This window comes from Ornithodoros turicata, chromosome 6, assembly GCF_037126465.1.
Source record: "Ornithodoros turicata isolate Travis chromosome 6, ASM3712646v1, whole genome shotgun sequence".
NCBI classification, from domain to species: Eukaryota; Metazoa; Arthropoda; class Arachnida; order Ixodida; family Argasidae; genus Ornithodoros; species Ornithodoros turicata.
In genome coordinates, this window is record NC_088206.1 from 10,406,008 (window position 1) to 10,426,084 (window position 20,077).

Here is a 20,077-nt window from a genome sequence, read left to right on the forward strand (position 1 = left end):
GACTAGCCAAAGTTGTCATAAATGGCCTAAGTTAGGCCAGAGAGTTTGGTAATGGGATTTGTTCCTTTTGCCAAAAGGGCCAACACTTGGCATGTATTTGGTTGGCCAACAACTGCCCAAATATGTTCCCCAGGTTTGGATTCACATGCAAAATACGGGTTCCTTTTTTTTGTTGTTGTTGTTGTTGTTATTTGTGCGCCATGTGCTTTTCTTGACGTGGGAAGCCATGTGAATACAAGCACTCACGCGCCTCTGGCACTGGCACCCGTCTTTAGGTCTGTGGCCAGCGTGAGTGCCGTATACCCCACATGCCTCACATGGGCACTGGGGGTGAGGGGTAAGCGCCTCAGCATCTCACATGGCCAAAGTTAGTGAACTGGATGGAACATATACTGAAATACACACTGTGCGGGGCACGTTCATCAAGTGTATAGTGGGGCGTAAAACGTTTGTAACGGTGACGAGGATACGTCTTTGCAATTAAGCCGTGCATCTGCAAAGAGTCAAGTATAGCCAACAACTTTCCTGACATGCTTTCATGTGAAATGCTGAGTTTGTAAAACCAGTTGGTTTACTCTGTTGCTCGAAAAGTGTTACTCGTAAATAATTTGCAGAGACAGCAGCACGCTTACGTTGAAAACACCCAATGCTCTCAAGTGAATCTTAATAACTTCTGACCAGGTACTTTACCTCCATAAGATAAATTTGATATATATTAGGGATTGTTACGAGTTTGGCCAAGGTATGCGTGCCATACATGGTTGCCAAGCTATTGCCAATCATTGTCTGGCAGAAGGCTGACATATTGAAAAAGTTGCTTTGTTGGCCAAGTAACCTGCTGCTATATTTGCCATATGCTTGCCAACAGTGTGCCAGGCCAGTGTGGGGCATTGCTCTGTATTTCTGAATTTTATTTAATTTTATATTTTTCACTCAATGTCGACGCTGTTTGCAAACCACAGCAAGTGCATTCCTCACAATGCGTTATGCACGTCTGAAAACTTGACATCGCACTTCCCAATTGAAATTGGCCGACGACCGACTGTCGGCAGAAAGTCGGGGAGCAGTTGGCAGCCAACTAAGTTCGCCAGCCAGTCATGTTCTAACGTCTTGCCAACGTTAACTGCCAAACTACGTCGGCGAGGACCTGGCCAATGACGTGGGGCCAACAGCCCGTGCCGACAGGACGCCACTGTAGCTTGCCGTCAGTCGGTTACCGAACTCTTCTTCCCGTAGTACCTAGGTGAGTGGCCAATGATGTCTCTTTCTGACGATTTCAATCAGTTCTTGGGGGTGCACATACTACCTAAGATTGAGACAGTCACGTAGACTCTGTTGTAGTTGTTGAAACTGTCATGGAGGAGCCATATACGCCATATGAAAAAAGAGAAAGGGTTCTCTAACTCACGGCACGCATACAAGTCAGAAATTGGCATCGGTTTCGGAATCTGTAATTGTGATGTCGCCTAAAATTGTTGAAACGCAACACGCGACGACTGTTAACTTTTGGACATGTTGGACAGGTTTTATAAACGGCATTTTGCGTAAAAAATCCTCGCCTTTGTCTTTATTGCGGTACGAAAGCCAGACAACTGTTGCGAAAATGGTATCTATACGTTATAAAACAATACTTCCCTTGCAAAAATGGATTGGGGCTTTATTCAGCATCAGCTGAATGTCACAACATGCCCTATGACACGGTTGTGACATGTATATTAAATGTACAAATAACGAAGTACAGCCCCAAGTGGAAATTGCCGACTGCCAACCACCAGTCACGAGTTGTTCAAGAGCACAACAGTTAAACCCAACTCGCTTCGCGGGCACATACAACAGTAATCATACCGAAACTACCGCTGTGTGTCGCTAAGAGCGCAGTCGTTCACCCCTCTGAGGTAGCGAACTGGCCTGATTTCGCCAGCTTCCGCTTGCCGCTAGGGTGTCGTACCGAGGAGAAAATACACCGCTCGCTTGTTCCGTAAACTTTTGTCGGGACCTGTACCATACATGGCACCCAATCCTTTACCAAACTTTGGTGTGCCAAACTTTGGCCAACCTCAAATTTTACTTTGTTGGCCAAAGGCCTACCAGACCCCTGCCGACCTCTGGCCATTGGCCACTGTTTTCTTGGGTACACCATTCTCCCACGTGTGCATGGGACTCCACCTTTCGGGAAGCACTGGAAACTCATTCAATGTTACAAGGACAGGCAATTCGATAAACCGAAACTATGAGAGGTCACTCGAAATGAAGAGGAACAGAAAAACACATTTGTTTTTACTCTGTGCCACAGTTCTAGGTTTGTCTATATTCTTCAAAAATATCCAAAAATATCCGGGTTTCATCACAAAAGCCCACTGGAGAGGATCTTTTTAAAATATCCGGATTTTTTTCAACCCTGTGCAGCACGCGTAGTAACCTATCTGTCCCACTCTTTCTTGCTGTCCTCTTTCCATATGACCACGTCTGTACACCGCTTACAGTCACAGTTGCTTCGCGGCGCTAAAACGTAATTTAAAAAAAAAATGTTCGAAACCCACGCGTCTCACAGGGCCTGAAGAATTGCCTGCCTTGTTGCCAGAGCACATGGTGGACAATCTCTAAACGTCCATCATTGATTCTTAGGGCACGGACAAGAAAGGAAGAGCGTCAGAATCCTCAACCTCCTATCCCCACGCGGCGGCCAAGAAAATCGTTTCCCCAGCGTCAATCCGAGTCGGTAGACGCTCGAAGCAATAGCAGTTGAGCTCGCTTCATGTCCTTTCTTTAATCAATTGTCTGGGGTATCGCTCCCGTCTTACAGTTTTTCCCCATGTTTGTTTGTCAGGTGTTCTCTTTTTCCTTTGTTAGAAACTGATCAGAACCTTTTTGTTCTCTTCCGTTGCTTGCTGCAGCTCGCTTCTGTCCCCTTCTCTGTGGTCCCCAGCAATTTGCCGTGGACGCGGACTGCAACAGCGAAAAGGATTATGTGGGGCTAGGAGGCATTTGATATCTATGAATTTTTCGGGGTCAGGGAGCTTTCTTCGGGAGGAACGGAGGTACCGAAAGGAAAGCGTTGTGACGTAAAAGCAGAAGTGCAATACATAGCAGTCATGTGCACGTTGACAGACATTTCCGGAAGAAAGACATTGATCTAAATCAATTGTGCGGTTTGAGATGCCTTCTAGGTGCTGCGTTGCAGCTTACTGGCCAGCATTATGTACCAGAGACGAGGGAAACTTAACATCTAGGCGATAATTTAGTCTTCACAGGACGGGGTGGGCGATCCCCGGCGTTCAACGAGGTCACTTCCCACCTCGTTCATTCTGTGAAGCATAACTTCCGCCCCGGCTCTCTCACCTCAGTCATCGACAGTGAAGATCTGAAGATGTGTTTGAGTGACCAATTTCATGTGTAATGCATGCCCAGCGTGTTGTTTCGCATTTCACGCTATTACCGATGCTTCTTAATGCATCTCTGTCGTCCTCGAGAATTGTATTATAGATACACGCCCATCTAAGATTCCTTACGGCTACTGAAATTAATATATAAAGTGTAGGCAACAGAAGCTAATGGTGTTCCCCCTTTGGCCGTAAGGTAAGTAAATAAACACCCAAGACTGTTATGTTCTATTTACGGTAGCTTGCGCGCTAATCTGAGATACAGTGGAATTCCCATCCGTCGAATATTCAGTCGTGAATAGTACTGTTCTATGACCGCCGCCTTCAGTCGCTGCTGTTTCTTGCACAGGCACCGGGAATGTTGTGTCGTCCTCGAAGTCTGAACCAATCTCCTCGTCGTCACCGTCCAAATGGTCCAAGACAACCACACCGTATGCTCCTTCACGGTCCACCGTCGTTTTGCGGTCGCCAGCAGTCACCAGAATGAGGTATATTTGAAAGAGTACAACTATGACCACAACGGACACTGCGACGCAGCAGCAAGTCTTCACCACTGCGACTTCACATCTTCTCTTGTTAGTACTTTGGTCAGGGTTTACGATTACGTTCATGGCGTGGTACTCTGATAACCTTAGTTTCCCTTGTAGTTCATCTTCTGCAGGTGGTTCCAAACCAGCAGGCTGTGCGTTCGCTACAGGTCCCTTAGCGCATGCAGGCGGTGGTGGCAATGCAGTCGATGGTGCAAGTCCTGCCATTGGTTCGGCCTCTGTAACAGCAGCGGGACTTACTGGGGATCGAAGTGCATTGTTTGCGATTCATGCGAAGTACAGGAACAAGCACTGAAGATGTGAAGTGATGATGCCTGCCATTTGTGATCAAAGTGATTAGAACGGCGAGTATATCGTTCCGCCGCGTGCACACCATTCATTCGTCTTCGTCTTCCGTCATGGCATCGAGACGATTATTTATCTGGGCAGGGCTTGAGGAGGTGGAGATGGTGGTGGTGGTGGAGATTGAACTGCCTGAGGCACTGGTGGTGATCCCAAGCAACAAACAAAGGTTGGGCCAAGCTTGGCAATAGTTAGGCTAGCCTATACCTAGCTTTGGTCGGTACATCACCGGCCAACAATCGTGTTTCTTGATACGGATCTGTACCCTGGCCAATGACTTGCCAAGCACTCGCCAGCCTACATTGTGCCAAGTGTGCGCCAAGATATACACGAAAGCATACCTGCGGCGTCGCTCATATTCATACTCAGTTGTGTCGCGGCGTAAGGTAACGATTGATCATTCTGTGTTTGTTGCTCGTATTTCCCCACAACGGACAGTGAGTATATGGCGTTTTAAAGCACAAACATTTCTCACAACGAACAATGTGCACGGCGTTTCAAAATGAAAGAAATAAAAATGAAAATAGAGGGGGAGAACCATCAAAGCTCGTAAGATGCACGTGACCACTAGGACAAATAAACAGCACACAAAGAAAAGCAATTGTATTTATTTCCTGAGGAAGAACAGCTACTATACCTATGAAGGGAATTGGCCTCGAGACCAGAGTCGCCGATATTTCGACCAGAGACTTCTCTTCTTCTCTTTTGCCCAGAAGAAAAGCAGGCTCTGAGGTGGAAGAAGAAGAAGGAAACAGCCTGAAGAATATCGGCGGCTCCCGTCCTGAGGCAATTCCCTTCATACTTCCCTACCGGTTCGCTGGATTTCTACCCGTCTAGATACTATACGTAGGTTGTCTCGCGAGCGAGCTTCCACAAATTCCAGAGTTCTGTTTACCCGTCAGTCGAAATGAAGAGTGAAGTGTCTAAATTTAATTTGATGAGTCCACAAACAGCACTGAAATGATGAATTGTTTATCGTATTAACTCACCATGACGATAACGTCTCTGTTTCTTACTGCTTTTGATTTGAGACATTCACTTGGTCCATCGAAAGTCAAACTCATGCACTGCTACGCCATTCCGCGTTACCCTCATCCCAAGGCGACGTACGTATTGGACCCAGCTTGGCAAAAGCTTGGCCTGCAGACCTAGCCGTGCTTGGCTAGTGCTTGGCCAACGTGCTCCTTTCTTGGTACGAATCAGTCACCTAAGCCGACGGCTTGCGAAACCTTGCTCCGTCTATCACTGTGCAACGTTGCGCCAATGTAGACTGGCCTAAGGCGTCGTTTGCAAGCTGTCATCCGACTTTTGCCAACCGTCGGCCATCGGCCATGACCTGTTTGGGCTTGAGGAGCGGTGGTGACGAAAACCGGCTTGCCGTTGTTGGCCTCATGAATGTGGGCTGCGTGACACAGGGGTGACACAAACCCGCCATTGTTGTAACTGCCCTCAAGCAGGTGCTTTTGCAAAACTGCCATCTTGTCCTGGTCACACGTCATAGAAAACGTCAGTTCGAGGTCATGTGACTTTGTCTACATGTCGTTTCGCCGCTTACCAACATATTTTCGTCGTCATAAAGCCGAGAGACGAACGTATTTTACCAGCGTAAACTATGCGGTGCTTCTTCCGCAACATCGTAGCCCATTTCTCCTTAGGGTGAGTACGTCGCATCGGCTCAGTGGGCCTTAACGCGCGGTCGTCAAAACATCTTTGGAATTCGTCAACAGTATGAGGCCTATGTGCAAAACTGCGCGTTTTACTGCAAGATTATAGGAAAAAATAATTACCGTTATCAAAAGACATCCAAAAGGTCGCGCAGAAACGAAAAAAAAAAAACGCATTGTTTACAAACGGGTTGGTCGCCGATCACGGACGCCGCCATCTTTAAGGTCACGTGTGCCTTGACGTTTGCTGTGACGCGCGACCAGGACCTGTCCAGGAAGCACTGCGTTCGCACAGCACGCTTTCGTCTACGGAGCAATAAATTGGTTGCCACACCTGTGGCTGCGTCACGACTGTAGCCAGGATGAGATGAGAGGATGTGATAACAGATGAAGGAATGAGGGCTTGAGGAGTGGTGGTGGTGGTGAAAGGGCACGCCGTTGTCGGCGACACAGAGGTGGGCAACGTCACGACTGACGCCCTGGAGGAATGTGCGTCCTGGGCCGACTTCTAAGGGAACTGTGCCGATACATGTCTGTCCCGGGCTTGAGAAGTGTCCGCTGGTAGACAGATCAATAGCAAATCACATATCGCAGGAAAGAGGGAGTCCTCTTCTTCGTCACGTTTACGAATAAACCTAAGTACTAGCCGGGCGTATTTATAAAACCATTTGCTCGTCGTTATCCAAAGGGCGGTGAAATCGCTCGCTCGCGACATCCTTCGCTCAGGGAGCTATTCCAAGTTCAAAAGTAAGGTAGAGGGAGCCAAGTAATATTGTCAGAATAATTATCATGCAAAATCTATTACGATTAAGGCCTGCTCCGACATATAAGGCCAGTTCCTACATATAGCGCTTTGCTACATAGCACTAGAAAATTGCGCTATATGTTCCTCCTCGCATTGCTACGAACCGCTGTAAAACCGCTCTTGTCGAAGTAGAGCCCCGGTCAACTTTTCTAGCGCTATATTGAGCGGTGAGTCTGCGTTAACCAATCGTGAGCTTCTTTCAGCCGTGACGTCGCTGAAGCTGGGGTTTGTTTTGCTTCCGATCACTCGAAGCAACAAGACGGGAATGCGACGACGACGACGATGTGAAGATGGCCACGAGTTTCATCTACCAATTCATGGGTGTTTGGTTACTATAGTCTGGTATCGCGATCACAGCATCGAAAGTGTCATCCCCCTTCATGCTGCGGATCCCCAACGCTGACCTCAAGCAATCACGGTAGCACCGGTGCATCACGTCGCAAAGAGACATCCCGTGACCCCAGCAGGATAGCGCTATGTGCTCGGTTGTATGTGAGAACGGCAAACGGAAAAGCAGCTCCAGGTTTGGAGCGCTATTTTCTAGCCCTATAGAGCGAAACGCTACATGTGGGAACTCGCCAATAGTGATTTGCTATACAGCGCTAGAAAATAGCGCAATTTTTTCCTCCAAACCGCTAAAACTTAGCGCTTGCCCGAGTTGAGCTCGTTTCAACTTTTTCAGCGCTAATATTGCCAGTACATTTGTTTTGGCCAATGAGGAGGTTCTTCAGTGATGACGTCGCGGAAGTCGTGGAGTTGTTCCGCTTCCGCATTTCAGGGCACGACAACCGCATTGGAACCGGCGAGTGTGTCATACAAACGTCTGGTAGTTTTTCGTTCAGTCAGTTGATCGAAGTTGTTCGTTCGCATGCTGTCGAACTCTGGAGGTGCCATGAGGGGAGAGACCGGGAACGACTACCGAACTATATGTCGCAACAGGCCTTTAGAGTGCGATTTCTGCAGGGCGCTGCGTTAGAGCTTTACGGCAGGACATTGCGCGCTGGCTCATGCTCCAGCCTTCAGTAATATACTGTTATTATATAGACAGATAATGATGGCAGCAACCATTTTGTCAAACGAGCTTACTGAACACTGGCTCGGTTGGACCCGATCCAACGAAACCATGGCAGAATGAGCAACACAATAGCGATGAACGATAATAGACGTTATTGTGTTTTGATGTTGCTTCGGTTGCTTCCGTTCCATGCTTCCATAGGGCTGACGGGGCTTTCCTCTGATACTACGACATACGACCTCCCAGAGCAGCATGCGGCCATGCAGACAAGAACAATTAGTCCCGGAACTAAACACACAGAAGTTTATGTGAAACTCAGAGACTATTTGCAGTGCTAGGGAGTAAACTACAGCGGACTAAAATCAGGAGTGATTGCAATGTGTGGGACCAGAAGCCGTCAATGCTCTCGAGTTTGCCCCTTTTACGATTTTTGAATCGTCGACAATATTCATTATTTCACCAGTGAAGGCCTGAAAGAGCAAGCCCCCTCCTCAACCACCGGAGACAGATATTAGGTGCCAAACAAAGTGACTGCATGCTGCGACACAAGAAAAGAAAACTGTTGGAATGGAAGAGGCTATGGCAGGAAAATTTTATTCCAGTTCTCCGTGCGAAAAACAATAACGATACCTGTAAAATCGGAGCATAGAAAACGCGGACAACGTGAAGGACGGAAAACACGCGCAGCACATACGGGTTCAAAGTAAAAACTAACGTCTATTGTTTCGGCAAGAGACGATGGAAGATGCACGCGGTGGAACCCCGCGCATGTTTTCCTTCGTCTCTTACCGAAGCAATAAACGTTAGTTGTTAGCAGGAGCCCGTATGTGTTGCGCGCGTTTTCCGTCCTTCACGTTGTCCGCCTTTATGCTCAGACTATACAGACATGTACCAACTAGGGCTGTACATCCATTGGCAATAACGACACATCACGCATGTGAAAAAAAAAAGGCACCTTGACTATATAAATGGCGACTATATTATGAAACACGAAAATGTATCAGCCGGCACTTACAAAGGCCTCGTTGAGCACAGAAGAGAGTCCAGGGGGAGCGATCGCCCCCTCCCCCCCACTTGAGGGTCTGGATCCGCCCCTGGTTGAGCACAGTAATGGTCGCATATCAAACTTCCATGTCCACTAGCGACAAAGTGGAATTTTCACTAGTCGAACGCCCAGTGCCGATACACGCTATTCGATGTCCAATCGCGTTACTCAGCGTCGTCGTCCGTGCCGGTTCTACCGTGCTTATCTCATCTTCAGTTTCTGCGTCTGCGTTGTCGCCTTCATTAGCCCTCATGGCAACCTTGTACACGCCGCCTAGCATCGTACTTGTCCTAGGCTCCGCCGTGAAGATAAAGTACATTAAAAGGACGATAGTCACAACTGTTATGGAGGCCCCAATGCAGCAATAGAACATCGCCATCTGAGTTCGACCGGCACCCTTGGTGGTGACATTCGAAGACGGCGTCAATGCTCGTTCTTTGGCTCTGTTACCTGTTGCTAAGGGAGGTGCAGGCTGTGGCATTTGGACTGTTGCATGTCCCAAAACGGGAGGAGGTGCTGGAGGATGCGGTTCCTGTCCAAAGTTGAAAGCTCCTGGTGGGAGTGGTGGAGGAAAGTACACGTTGCTTCCGTGGCTGTCTTCATGAGGAGGGTAAGGAGGGTACTGGTACACAGGATTGGGCATGGGCAGAGCTGGGTACGCGGGACTAGGAATGGGCAGACCTGGAAGTATGGACTTCATTCTGTGTAGCGGTGGAAACAGAGTCTGAAAACTCCGAAAACGAACGAGCGTGCAGCTGTGAGACCCAGGACGTGATGCTATGGTGAAAGGCGTTCTTCTTCCTCTTCTTCCTCACACCCGCTGTGGTCGTGGCTGTGGGTCGTGGTCAACATTCTAGCGCACCGTAGTGATACATTGTAGTACACGCCGCCTATATTTCAAGATGCCTGTCACATCGGCATTGGATGCAATACACGTATACGCCATTTGTCGTCTTTGCATTCGTCACATGAGCTCAATCCAAATTCATAGACGAATCAACTGAACTGTGCCCCTTCATCAAATCACGCTCCCGAAATCTATTGTAATGCTGCTGTAATTGTAATATTGTATAACTGCTTGTGTACTCCTTCTATGTTAGGCCTAAAAATTCAGTAATTCTTACGCTCGTGAACACATTTATAATAAATAAAAGTGATTGAGAAGATATCGAAATTGAAAGACAGGTACGAAGCGTTGGTCTGTGTATACAGCTGGTCCAATTGCGCAAGTATGCAAATACACCAACTGGGAGACGGTCTGTACGGACGCTGTGCATCAAATGGCCAGCACGGATGGCAGGGCTCCTGCTATCTGTGCTTGCATTTGATGCGCAGCGTCCGTACAGACTAGAGCACTGCACGGGCCTAATTTTCAGGCCCGTACCAGGCCCAGGCCCGGCTGCTACGGCCCGTACACGGCCGAGCCCGACTCCACCGGCCCGGGCCCAGCCCGTACCCGACTGTTTCCATGCTCAGGCCCGGTCCAAGCCCGCCTCTGCTCTATTTCTTCTCGAGGTTCGGAGGCGTATTTAGATTTACTAAAGAGCACAACGCAGCAAGGAAAAGGACGCAGCTAATTGGTGGAGAATCAGGATATACACTCTAACGCAGCAGCGGCTGTGTTTCTCCACCGGCAAGCCGCTCTGTGCTTGGTGGTTGCTTGCTTGGGACCGAAGCGCGCAGCGGCGCGTGGGCGTATGTACATTGCGGTTCAAGAGAGACTCATCGCCGCTCTATTACACATGCTCCGGTGTTAGTTCCTCTTTCTTGAACTCTCACGCGAACGAAATATATTTCAGAACACCTAACCTAATCGACCCTCTTGCCGGACTCTCATAAAAACGAAATATGTCAGAACACTTAACATCACTGACCCTCGTGCCGGACCCTCACGAGAACGAAATATGGCCCAACACCTAATCTAACTGACGCTCGTGCAGGACCCCACACCAATCGTCCCCAAATATGTGTGAGTGCACGCGTGAAATCCAGACCCATTCACGAAATAAGCATGATCACATGTAAAAAAGTGATATTTCTCAGATGAGAATACCTGATATCCCATACCCAATGGGGAAAAAGAAAAGAAAATTCAGCTGTCCAGTCTCGTGAAGTGAAATATGTACGCGTACATGACCGACCATGTCCGGCGTTGTCAAGCCCGGCCCAGCCCGACCCACGGGCCGGGCCGGGCTCGGGCTTCCGGGTAATCCCGGGCCCGTGCAATGCTCTAGGCAGGACGGTACGATGTAAAGAAATCATGGCATCAGTCGGGCTGGAGAGGTGCGGTGGCGCCAAACGAACCCACGTCGGGCATATAGATCACAAGTTATCACCGCGTTGTCACATCCCTGGCAGCTCACATGCGGCACATATTTCCCACTACTCCATGACGTTTAGTACATTGCACAGTCTTCACTTTAGTACTGTCATTTGAGTGCATGTGGAAAAATATGTAAGGCCAGGTCACATACAACATGCACAGAGAAATGTTGATATCTTTGAATGGTTCATTCCTTTCTGTCTCGCTGAAGTTAACTAGGAATATCTTGAAGCAGAACTCTTCGCCGGGGGAAGGTCATCTTGGGGTTGTTCCTTTACAGTCAATAATTCCTGAGCATAACGTGCAGGTCTTAGTGGCGTTGGTGTTACTTTAGGTATGTTTATAATATATATGTTTTAAAGATATCCCGAAACCCCGTAATGGAGAGATATTTGCCACCCTAAGAGACGTATACAAGATGTGCCGTGCACGCCAAGACTCGGCTGTTGATATCGACGTTTTTAGGAGCACTAAGAGCAAAAAAAGAAAAGAGAGAAAGAGAGAGAAATCAAAGGAGAAAAAAAAAATAGATCGTGACGGCAATTGTGGACATTGGAAAACAGTTTTGAGAACGCTACGCCAGATTTCGATCAATCTTCAACGCTACACCGTGCTTCGGTGGATCAGTTCGTAGCCTGATGTCTTACCGAGTATGCGGATGAACCCAGGCTAGGACACCAGTAATTTCGTGACATCGTATAAATTCCTTGGACACGTCGTTGGCCAGATCACCGTGGCGTGTACTATGGTCATAGTCGTCTATGGGTATACAGCCACAAATTATGATATCACACAAACACGTTAGCGTGTAATGCCAGCTTTTATTTTTTATTTCCATTTTTATATCGCTACACATGCCAACAACGTCTCCTCTTTGACCATTTCGTATGCAGTCTAGCTAGTAATTGGGGCGCACGGCCCAATCTGGTTTACGTTGCAAAGGCAGTATAATGGTTTGAACAAATATGGGACGAGTCACATACTCCACAAGACACGCAAGCTTCCTCTAAGTGGTGGAACGCCACCAGCGAACACGCCATTTATAGCGATGTTCCCATGAAAGCAATTTAACCGTGACGGGCCCCGTAGAACGTCTCATTTGTGCCGTTGGTCATCGAGGACGAGATGTCCAAGCGGCGGATCGTCCCACTAGAGTCCAAGCTATGGTTGCCAATGCGGGACTGCAAGATCTGCTTGAGGACCGAAGCTCCCACCATAATCGCAATCAGCACAAACAGGATCCACGAGTAGTAGATCTTTCGCTGTTCCGGCGGTGAACCCAGGGCCCCATTGAGTTCGCCTGGAGGTTGAGGTGTTTCTGGCATAGGTGCGCCAGGGATGACATCTTGTGGGGCTTGGGCGTGATCTAGACTGCCCAGTACTACCACGGAGGGAGGTCGCTCGCATTCTAGCTGCCCGGACATCGGTGGTGCGTATTCAGCCTGTCTGTTGCGCTGGTGAAACAGCAAGGCTTACGGCTATGATGGTGGTGTCTTGGTGGCACTATAGTAGCATGCCTGCATGTGGAAGACAACCCTATGGTGCACTAAGCGGATGGGCGCGAGCGATGGAACCTTCTTCTTCTTCTTCTTCTTCTCCCCCGGAAGATGGCCGCGATCCGCAAGGAAGATTGGCCCGGGGCTAATTCATTATGACATGAGTGTGATAGTGACACTAACGGCTAGAACCGGTTGGAGCCGGCAACGAATGAAATGAGATTATCTGCGATGACGGGATTCCATTTTCCGGTATGGGACGCACCGAACGAGATTAATGCGCGTAATGAGAGAGGCACGCTGAGCCTTAGCAGCGGAAGGGTGAGGGACTGCAGGCGAAGGCGGCGGTAGGTACTACAGTCGAGAACGAAATGTTGGAAGGTTTCGTCGTGACCGCATTCAGGACACCCTGGGGAAGGTTGCACCCCACCGCGATGGAGGTAAGAGTTAAGCGGGAGGGCAAGACACCGAAGACGCGTCAGACAGACTTCTGCACGTCGAGAGCGGCAATAGCTCGGGTTCCAAGCGAAAGAGAGGTGTTCATAGCCGAGGCGGGTAGGAGGCCGAGCAAGGAATAGATAGCATCTGTAACGGGCGCGGACAACGGCAGCAACCGGCGGAAGGATAGGAAGCACGGGGCCGGCCAGGGCCATCTTCACCAGGGTGTCAGCAGCCTCGTTGAGCGGGAGCCCACAATGGCCTGGAACCCAGGTTACAATGAGGTGTGATATGTGAGAGGGGGCGAGTGAGGCCAGGACTGGGAACAACGAGCTATCGCGACAGTCCAAGGCCGATACCACAGATGAGGAGTCGGATATGAGAAGTGTCTTACGGAAAAGCGGGGGCACTTTGAGTAGTGCGAGGACCATTGCCAGGAACTCGCTCTCGTAAACAGGTGTATAGTCGGGCAAGCGGATAGGAAAACGGGCGTCAAGTTGCGGGATGACAATGCCCACACCTGCCCGCTCGTCCAAGACAGATGCATTAGTTGCGATGATGAGGTGATCGGAGAACCGAGAGAAATGGCAATTCAACACAGTCTGGAGATGATTCAAGGAGGTGTGCTTCGCGCCGGGACGAAATATATCGAGAACCTGGACGGAAATTGGCATTGACGGGAGCATAGGTGGGGCAATGTCTACAAGCGAGACGTCCAACGGAGTCAGCAGAAGCTGAGCAAAGAGGAGTTGAGGGATGTTTGATTTCCGCCATCGTCTACACATCCAGGATCGCATATATTTAAGAGAGTCATTATGCTCTAAAGCAAGGGGATTCTGTAACAATGAGAGCAGAGTGTTCACGGTTAGCAGGCGGAAGCGATCCTTCAGCGGCAGGACATGGGACTCAAGATACAGAGCATCGTTGGCAGTGAACCTAGGAAGGCCCAGGCATAAGCATATCGCCCTTCCTCTCTAATATAAACAATTTCCTCAGCCGGCAGTCGGGAAGATGGGAGATGACGACACATCCATACTCCTGTATATGGCGAACGTAACATTTGTATACATAGAGCAACGCCTTCCGACGCATACCCACACGGACGCTAGCGCACCGTTGAAGACAGGCAACAGAGGCCCTCTTACTGATGTAATCAACGGAGAATGGCCATTTTCCTTTTTCACGTGTTTGTCTTTGCCTCTCAGCGCGGAAGAAAACCTCCATTCATTTGTGCGCCTTCAAAAGTGGAAACGGTGGTGCCTCCTGCTTTACGACCCAATTCTAGAGCATGTCATTCGTCGGCAAAGTTGTGCGCAAAACCTGGCTTGGAATCTTAGCAGCATCTCACATGGACTTCCCGCAAATGTCTACAGGCCGTAACTTTTACATAAATTTGCGTAAGACGGAGTATCTATCTAGAAAAGCAGGGCATAATCGACTGTGTTGGTGAGTCCGCCTGCGTTCTTTGATTTTTTTTTTTTTCGTGTCTTGTCTTGTTGTCTTGTCTTCGTAACATCCAATTATAGCTCCCACATACGTACCAAATGACCATTTGTGGGTACGCGTATGCGCATGCCCAGCCACTTCTGGCGGGCGCCGCCATGTTTGTTGACATGAAAACATGCTGTAGGCTGTGACGCGAGTTCGCGGAGCCTTTTCTCGCAATACGTATAATGAGTTAACTGCCGAAACATGAAAGGCATAAATGTCGGTGTATGATTCTTCCGTTTCCCATCGTACAAGGATCACTGAATGAAGCGAGAGCTTTCCATTCGCGCCGTTGGGCGCATGAAGAAAGATGGACGTGGAGATGTGTGGATGACGACGAAGAACTCACGTGTCACAGTCTCCGTCCCCAACAGTTTTTTCTTTGCCGGTGTTGGCGCATGCGCTTTGAAGCTTCTCGCAATGCTGTAATTATGACTGTAATGTGTTGCGTCGAACTGCACAAGCGTCGCCATGATAGTTGGCATGAAAACATGGCGTGTTATGAACATGCCTTAACAAGTCTTCGTGTGGTTTTTTTGGGGTGCATCACGTGTCGTGTGCTTCCACAGGAGCGGGCTATACCATTCAAAACAAATGTTATCCAGCTATATCCTTAAAAAAATGCGAGCTACGCCCACGTGGTTTTAATTTGTCATCATTGCTTCGTAGTCTTCTCGTCCAGGCGAGGATCTAGAGGACGGGTCCAGGGGTCCGAACCCCCCCCCCCCAATTTCATACCTTGAACATTAGGGTTCGATTGACCAATCCGAGCATGCACGCGGCACTTGTCCATAGGGGTCCATAGGGGACCCCCCCCCCCCGGGAAAATCCTAGACCCGCCCCTGTTCCCATCATGTCGTCTCTCGCCGCCAGGAGCGACGCGTACACGTCACAGACGGTCCATTGTATCGAACACGACATGCGATCCTCTTACTGTATACATGATCGTCTCAAGATCATAAGAACAAAGTGCCCTGCTTACAAGGACGTCTCATACTTAATGAGTATTTTGCCTACACGGCGATTAATTTGGCTTAGTTTTAGGTGCCTTATTGCGCCTTCTGTACATGAGAACATACGAGACAACATAATTTCAACAAGCATTTCACATGTGGCGGTGAAACAGCACTCATTATCACAAAAATATAATGATAATATTGTGGTTATTGTTTTGCAAAGAACAACAAAACAGTAAGAACATACTTTAATATCCCTCTTTTTTTCCCCCTCATTCTGCATACTTGAAGGTCTGAACCATGAAGGTTTGTAGGGTTGTCCAATCGTGATGAATCCGCCTCACTAATCATCCAAATATATATAAAAAAATTCCGTGTCAGTGTCCGCGAGGCAACTGCAGATGAGCAGCGCTCAGACACATGGGGAGGGAGAGGGTATCAGGAAGGAGCGGGGGACGTATACGTAGTACGTATACATATATGCTATACGTATTGTATACGTCCTGGGCACACTTCATGGAGAACTGTACTGACATTCGTCTGAAAAGTCTACCCGACGACCCAGGGAAAGCTTCGGACAGCACAGACGGTGACGAGACCCGCTCCACCTCCCAGGCTCGCCGTGGAAGACAAAAAAAAAAAAAAAATCGCCGTTGCTAGCGAGTTGCGACAGAGACACACAAAAATGCCACACATCGTTCTATGTATTTCGTTACCGAAGAATCCCGTAGCTTACGTAAATACTGCATTGTGAGGTTATCCTTAGAAGCGAGGTTAGAAAGATGACGGAATTATAACTTCTCTCCAGTAGCACACAAATGATCAGCCTGATGCATCATGACAGCGTATTTTTACGGTTCATTAACAGTTCAATATTATGACTGCACAGCAGCCACCTGCGACGTAGTGGAGTTCTCGTCCACCAAACGTCCCGACTTTTGGCTAAAGTCACCTGTCACTACCGCTTCTAGAGCGGATTCCAGTGTGGTTCCCTCGTGTCCATCGTACGTATCAACCCGGTCAATATAGATACCCTCCGTTTCATTGTACTCTTCCTCCGTAGTGCGCTTCAGATCCGGAAACAGGATTAGGCACAGCTGAACGGTGACAACTACAGTCACTACGGACGCGAAGATGCAGCAACAGGCCCTCACCACAGTTCCTCTGCGCTCCGCGTTGTGCGCCGGTCGAGGCTCCATGTTGAGCGCTGACAATCCTATTTTCACGTGTAAATCAGAGAAAGAATCGAATGGTTCTGCGGTAGCGGGATGCGCTGCCGGTGGACGTCCTCGAGCATGTGAAGGTGCAGAAGGTCGTTTGGCGGAAGCCGAATGCGGTAGCACTATGTGTCCTTGACTGGATGGACGTGCAGCGGACTTTCTCCTTGGGTGTTTAGGTTCTGCCCCACGAGGACTTCCGCCAACTTCAGGTGAGTGGGCATGATCCTGCAGTGCAGGATGTGGCTTCATGCTGAGGATAAGAGAAAAATGCGGGGCAGGATTCGAGCGACGACGGAGAGCACAGGTACAGTGGAACGCTATGCAACCTTCTTCTTCTTCTTCTTCTCCCCAAGAAGATGGCCGCGATCCGCAAGGGAGATTGGCCAGGGCTAATTCAGTATGATATGAGTGTGACAGTGACACTAAGGGCTAGAACCGGTTGGAGCCGGCAACGAATGAAATGAGATTATCTGCGATGACAGGATTCCATTTTCCGGTATGGGACGCACCGAACGAGAGTAATGCGCATAATGAGAGGGGCACGCTGAACCTTAGCAGTGGAAGGGTGAGGGACTGTAGGCGAAGGCGGCGGTAGGTACTACAGTCGAGAACAAAATGTTGGAGGGTTTCGTCGTGACCGCATGCAGGACACCCTGGGGAAGGTTGCACCCCACTGCGATGGAGGTAAAAGTTAAGCGGGAGGGCAAGACACCGGAGACGCGTCAGACAGACTTCTGCACGTCGAGAGCGGCAATAGCGCGGGTTCCAAGCGAAAGAGAGGTGTTCATAGCCGAGGCCGGGAGGAGGCCGAGCAAGGGATAGATAGCGTTTGTAACGGGCACGGACAACGGCAGCAACCGGCGGGAGGATAGGAAGCACGGGGCCGGACAGGGCCATCTTCGCCAGGGTGTCAGCGGCCTCGTTGAGCGGGAGCCCACAATGGCCTGGAACCCAGGTTACAATTAGGTGTGATATGTGAGAGGGGGCGAGTGAGGCCAGGACTGGGAACAACGAGCTATCGCGACAGTCCAAGGCCGATACCACAGATAAGGAGTCGGATATGAGAAGTGCCTTACAGAAAAGCGGGGGCACTTTGAGTAGTGCGAGGACCATTGCCAGGAACTCGCTCTCGTAAACAGGTGTATAGTCGGGCAAGCGGATAGGGAAACGGGCGTCAAGTTGCGGGATGACAATACCCACACCGGCCCGCTCGTCCGAGACAGATGCATCAGTTGCGATGATGAGGTGATCGGAGAACCGAGAAAAATGGCAATTCAACACAGTCTGGAGATGATTCAAGGAGGTGTGCTTCGCGCCGGGACGAAATATATCGAGAACCTGGACGGAAATTGGCACTGGCGGGGGCATAGGTAGGGCAATGTCTACAAGCGAGACGTCCAACGGGGTCAGCAGAAGCTGAGCAAAGAGGAGTTGAGGGATGTTTGATTTCCGCCATCGTCTACACATCCAGGATCTCTCTCTTCTTCTTCTTCTACCAATGAGATAATGGCCGTGAGCCACTAAGGGAGATTGGATAGGACAAAAGGGGCGTGAGATGTTTGTTTATGTCTGTGCAGTAATGATGGGGACTAAGGCCAAGTCGGATCCAAGTAACTTATGACATATATGACATGTGATGACTAATGTAGTGACTAATGTGATTACTTTTTTTAATGTAGTTCCGTATCGGGACCACTGACATTTTTTTAGAAAAAAAACATTAACAATAAAAATCAAACGCTTTTAGTTAAAAGGGGAACTAATTAGGAACGAAATTACACAGGAATGACCCTCGCATATTGCGTGAAACGTATAAAAATTAAATTTTATCGCTTGTTTCTTGAAGGCGATACGCCATCTTTACTGAGGACCTTCTGATTTATCCGCAGGCACCGTCTCATGCCCACACCGCCTAGTGCGTGACCGGGGAGGGGGGTGGGCAGACCCCCCAATCAGTAAAACCCAACCTGAACTAACCTCACTACAGTGAGGTGTGATTTAGCCGAATTCAACGACCCTACCCTTCGTAAGACGGCAAGTTTCGAATCCGTTAGGTTTAGCATTCCCGTGTTTCTCCAGCGCTAGGAGTGCATCAGATGGAGTTGTTGAAATGCATATAAAAAGTTCTAGTCCACATAATTTTATAATTCTTACATACATTCAGTATATGACCTTCTTTCACTTCTATGCAATATTTACCTTCCAAACGCTTTCACTAATTTTTAAAGACGAGTGGTCCCGATACAGAACTATACCCTTTTTTTTTTAATAATTACTGCACGGTGCGGCTCTTCTTTTTTTCCATCCTTTGGTGGGTGCAATATTTAATGCACGGCAGGTTTGCTAAGATGCGAAGGGGTTTTGATTCAAAAAGCCTTTACCGAATGTTTGCCCGTACCACCAAGTTTAGGGAATACAACACTCGGTATGCCTGTCCCATCAGTGTCCCCAACCACGATTCTCTGCTCGCCTTCATGGAGCCTTCTGGAAAGCTATGGCGAACGCTATGACCTGCCGCTCTGGACAATATAAGGTCGAGCTCGATATTTGCAGAAGGCAGTGGGTAACGTTGAACGCAGTACAGTCAAACTCCTTTATAGCGAACACCTTTATAACGAAAATACCACTACGGCAAATTTTTTTGCGGTCCCGCTGGAGCCCTATAGGTCCAATAATGGACATCCTTTTTAACGAAAAAACCTTTACTGCAATTTTTTTTTGCTGTCTCCTGAGTTTCGCTGTAAAGGAGTTTGACTGTATTGTCACACTGCATACTGCACACTGCTGTATTGTCCTAGGGCATAGAGTCATCGTGATTGCACAGTACGTTTTTGTTGCGGACATTGTGTGAGAGGTCACTAGGTTAAACCCCACATTTGTTTTTGTCGTTGTGAAAATCATTTCCCCCGAAAATTCCCGTAAAAATCCATGTTCCGCCCATGGACACATTCAAAGCTAGAACCGACATTGGATCCAGCCTGACGGATGGATATCTTTTTTTTTTTTTTTCGAAGTAAGAAGCGTGATGTCAGATTTGTGTATTCATTTGTCAGATCAGTCAAATTGTGCCTTTATTTTTAGTTTTTTGTCGCGAATAAACCGAAATGAGCAATATGTAGGACAATGTTTTTAAAGCCAGATACGAAAATAACGTCTGATAAAGACACGCAGACTGATGCTGACAAGGGCGTCAGACAAATGCCGGCACCGCCCAGAGCGTGCGCAGGGGTGGGGTGGGGGAGAGTATTCCCCCTGGGGAATTCTAATGTCACAACCTGGAATATACCCCTACCTAAACTTACTTGACCTCATCTAACTAGATCCAAGCCGGTTCCCCAGCGCTCCCTGGAGCAGATT

General features: G+C 48.7%; 1 protein-coding gene and 1 long non-coding RNA gene across 2 annotated transcripts in view; both read right to left on the reverse strand.

Annotated features, from left to right (window-relative positions):
* Positions 1-20,077, reverse strand: part of LOC135399034 (uncharacterized) — a 291,504-nt gene that overhangs the window by 227,100 nt on the left and 44,327 nt on the right. The window lies entirely within an intron of this gene.
* Positions 8,328-9,729, reverse strand: LOC135397625 (uncharacterized). Its single transcript, XR_010423681.1, has 2 exons — positions 9,481-9,729; positions 8,328-9,450 (listed from the first exon to the last, which is right to left on the reverse strand). It is a non-coding gene; the product is annotated as an uncharacterized LOC135397625 (long non-coding RNA).